Raw genomic sequence first — 4,962 nt, forward strand, 5'->3', positions numbered from 1 at the left:
CATATTTCCTTTTGGTTAAGACATTTGGGCATAAACACAACCAGTCTAGCAATGGTGTGGGAGGGGAGATGGAGAATGCCAAGCCCACCATCAGATTTAGGCATACAAATTTTATCCCACGCAAGCCAGGCAAGAGTCTTCTTATTAAACCCTCCATGCCTCCATGCCTCCATACAATCCAACTATGATTTTTACTCTAAAACTTGGCCAAGTACATTCACCATGACACAAGATTTGGTTTATGAGAATCGAAAACTTTTGAAGCATTTATTTTGTATACAACTTGAATGGCTTAATTTATTAAAACATGGGAAAAGCCTATAAACCACTTGTTGCTACATTACGCAAGTGTAGCCTAGTAAGTAACTACTTTGCTACGCCAAAAAATAAGATATGTGCTTTATCACATGATGGAGTATGTGTGCTCATACGGGTTTAACAATATACTCTACACCCCCATTAAAATAGGCTAGGGCATGTTAAATATTAATAGTGATTAATGTGAGAATAAACAAGTGCTAGGTAGTTGTGTAAACTAGCACTGCATTTAGGCTTTAAATAAAGCGATTCCAATGTGTGAACAACCGCTGGTGTGTATACGTCTTTTGTGTGGGAATAGCCTCTTACAAAGATATTATGTAGTGATGTATGGTAAAGTGACACCTATTAGTAGGGACACTTGGCATCATATTTGGCATATGGCATATGTCGTGGAAGCATATGCTTCACCTTTGTAAAGGGGGTCTCTCCTATAAAAAGGACCTATCTCTATAATGAATTCATGTAAAGGGGGTCTCTCTATGCTTCACCTTCGTAAAGGGGGTCTCTCCTATAAAAAGGACCTATCTCTATAATGAATTCACGCTTTCCACTACTCTTGTATTTCCCTTAATCCCTTTGCTATTGTGTTATAACCTTGTTGGTCAACATCTCTCGCTCTCTTCTCCCCATTAGCTATGTGCTTGCACTCTCACCCTAGGCACCTCACCAACAATTGGTATCATAGCCTTTGTTGCCTCTACCTAGCTACAACTAGTAGAGCTCCACGCACAAAGCCAGGCGCCACTCCACAAAGCCAGGTGTCGCCAACCTCCACTAGTTCAAAGGCCGCCCACCCTGCCCCACCGCACCCAGCCATGCCATCCAGATGGGCAGCACTAGTGCACAGCCAACCACCACCACCGGTGGTGGTTGGTGCCTCCACCATTGGTTCAGGCAGCACCTATGCCCTCTCTTTACCTATGCCCAACCTCGTGACTCTAAGATCAACGCCCACCACACCATCATTGATTTGCCCACGTTCACAGTTCCGAGGCCTCCTCTCCCAAAGCTCTGCCCATAGCACTTTGAGACTCTTAGCTCCACCAAGCGGTCTTCAAAGGGGCTTCTTATTGTGCCTTGTGCTTTTGAGGGAAAGAAAGAAGAAGTGGATTAACTCACATTAGCATCTTGTTCACAAAGGTACATGTATTTTGGGGCTTTCTTTTACATACACCTTTTTTGACAAATTCAAAGCTTCTATACCGCATATTTGGGGATTCTTGTTCATAAGGGGAAGATTTGAGAAGTGGAAGTATCCATAGGTACTCTTATACTTGCGCATATCATCTAGGCGCTCTTGTTTTTATGTGACACTCCCAAAGTATTGTTTACACCCTATTTTTGGTATACTTTGGCAATCATACCTTTCATCCCATCATATCCCGATGCCTTGTGTGCACACTCTAGTACCTCTCTTCTTTTCTTGCTTTCCCAAGAGCTCACATCAACAAGGGCTTTCCTTTTCCTTGTACCCTACCCAGGTTTGGGAACTCTCGTACTGTGAGGATGTCGCAAAAAGCACCTACCATTGATCTTTCCAGGTTTGGTGGGTTCATGGCAACTGAAGATTAGCTTGATTGTACCCACTATGGAGCTTCATGATGAAGAATCTGCTATACTAGCCATGGGGCTTGGGAGATTGTCACAAGGCAAGATCCTCGTCTTACAGCAGCAACTCTTGGCACTTGTCTCGGTAGCACCAAGGGGAGTCAAACTGTGGCACAAGTGGTGTCAACCACTTCATCACCATCGCCTGGACCCACTGAATATCAAAGACAATGGAATGCCCGTGATGCTTAAGCAATGGCCATGATTTCTCTTTCACTCAAGTGATCCATTATTCCTAACATCCGATCCTGTAGCTCTGCGAGTGCTGCTTGGGTGGTCCTTGAGATCATGTTCCAATGCCATAATGAAGCACGAGCAATGTACTTGATGCATGAGCAGCAACGTGATTCGATTCACCTTACCAAGGTAAAGAATAGCTACTAAATATAGATGCGGTAGTAGAAAATAGGAAATTGGTCACCACCATTCTTAATTCCTTACCTGAGTCCTATCAAACTTTCCATACTTCTCTAGCTGATTGGATTACTTCTCCACGAGGAGCAGACAAGGAAGAACAGATTGAGGGGTGATGCAAGTAGAGGAGACCAAGCATTCTTCTCTAGAGATAAAGGCAAAGTGGACTCGTCATAGGGTGACACCAAGAAGACAAAAGGAAAGTGTCATTACTACCACAAGCTAGGGCACTACATCAAAGAGTGTCGGAAGAGGCTTACCTAGTCAAAGATGACTGGGCTTTCTAGCCACATTATCACTATGGGGGGAATGTTAAATATTAGTAGTGATTAATGTGGGAATAAACAAATGCTAGGTGGTTGTGTAAACTACACTGTATTTAGGGCTTAAAGAAAGCGGTTCTAATGTGTGTGAACAACCACAAGTGTGCATAAGTCTTTTGTGTGGGAACTGCCTGTTATGTAAAGTAGTAATGTGTGGCAACGTGACACATATTAGGGACACTTGGCATCATATTAGTGATACATATTGAGACACTTGGCATCATATTTGGCATATGGCATATGTGATGGAAGCATTTTGCTTCCACCTTTGTAAAGGAGATTGTGCATATGTGCATGTGTGTGTGTGTGTGTGTGTGTGTGTGTGCAAATCTAGTGTGATGAAGAGAGAGAGAGAGAGAGAGAGAGAGAGAGAGAGAGAGAGAGAGAGTCCTAACCTACAAACTATATATACAATGTGCTTTGTAAAAGTTACGTTAGCTCAAAATTTAGTAGATTCTCAATAAAAATCTACAAAAATTTGAAGCTATATTTTTATTTATTTATGAGTCATATAATATTTATTTATTTATTTATAAATTTTGGGAGGAGGGGGAAGTGCTAGACACTTAAGAAAAACTGGTTGAGATATTAATATTAATAGCCCTTATTTTAAGGATTTTAGTTAAAATTTTCGGAAACAAAAACCCGAAAGATTTAAGAGTATTCCTTATTTTTGATTGGTTGAAAAATATCGAGGCACGGGGGTATCTTTAGCAAATTCCCAGCGAGTTGGTACAGCCACGTGGACGCGACAGATGCGATGTGTCGTGTGATGAGATCAAGGGCAACTGCGTCTTGGGGCAATTATGACATGGCCAACTTTGGGCCGAAAACGTGTGCGCCCACCGCACACCGCTACAATAACCCCACTCACCAGCCGCCAACTCAAAATCCTAACAAAAGCGCGACTCACGCTTCCTGGTGCATGCATTGTCCCTCCTTGCTTAGAGGCCTTTGCTTTGCTACCCCCCCAAAAAAAAAGAAAAAAAGGAAAGATACGTCATGTTGTGCACATATGAGTTTAACAATCTACTCTACACCCCCATTATTTTCTTCTTCTTCTTCCTCTTCTTACGTGGAGGTTGCCATGTGGCAGCTAGCTTGGCCACATAGCAACCTCCCAAGAGCTCCTAGATGTTCAGCGAGCTCCACACAGCCACGATAGCAAGTGTATAAACCCTAGCCTAGAGAGATACTGCCAACAACTATTAACAACACAGAATCTAGAGAAAGAGTGAGCCGATTATTGTTTGTGACAGTCACATTCTGTGTCGAGAAGCCTAGAAAAAGAGTGAGCCAGCTACTATCACACTACAAACGAGTGCATTATTTTTGGGTTTTCACTAAACACGAGGGCGGACGTGTGCCTTTAAAAGGGCCCACCGAACAATAATTGTTGTACATTAAGGGACCGCCTAGAATGACAACAACAACCATATGATCCCATCAAGGTCACAAATGATGGTAGTTGTCTTCACAAAATATTAAAAGAATCATGATAATAAAAAACAAATGTGTATAATAATTTTAAATATACATTGATTAATGTGTATATATATCTATCAATCTATCTACAATACCTTATTAGAGTCACCACGTGGTAGCTTCCAAACTCCATTGTGCTTTAGAGATGTAGCTGCTAGCAGTGTAGGTAATGTGGGGAAGGGCGGCATAGGCACATACAACAAGGGAGATAAAGGACAGGCACATACAACAAGGGAGATAAAGGACAGACACATCACAATAGTATTAGATATTCCAAGTCCATCTCTAGAGACATAGCTGCTAGCAATGTGGGTAAGGTAACAGAGGGAACGTGCAACACATAAGGATAAAGTGCGAGCAAAGGGCACACGCATTAAAGGAGCCTTGAGGCACATGCAACAGAGAAGGAATAGGCCGTTTCAACTTAGCATTAAAAGGGAGAGCCAGGCAAGCCCAAGTTACCCAGAACGAATAGCACCAACACCACCATCTCAAGAAAAATGTGAGCTCTTGGTAGAAGTGTTGGATGAGGTGGAGCAGGATATACAAGATGCTTCACGGCTGGTGCAGAACACCAATTTCATGGAGGATTACACAGTATAATATATATGTATGTATGTATGTATATGTATATACATGTGTATGTGTGTGTGTGGGGGGGGATTGTTGTTGGTTGTTGTTGTTGTTGTTGTGTGTGTGTATGTTTGTATACATATATATATATATACATATATATATATATATATATATATATATATATATATATATATATATATATATATATATATATATATATATATCACACACACAC

This window comes from Cibotium barometz, chromosome 37, assembly GCF_041138505.1.
Source record: "Cibotium barometz isolate CiBa-2024 chromosome 37, ASM4113850v1, whole genome shotgun sequence".
Lineage (NCBI taxonomy): Eukaryota > Viridiplantae > Streptophyta > Polypodiopsida > Cyatheales > Cibotiaceae > Cibotium > Cibotium barometz.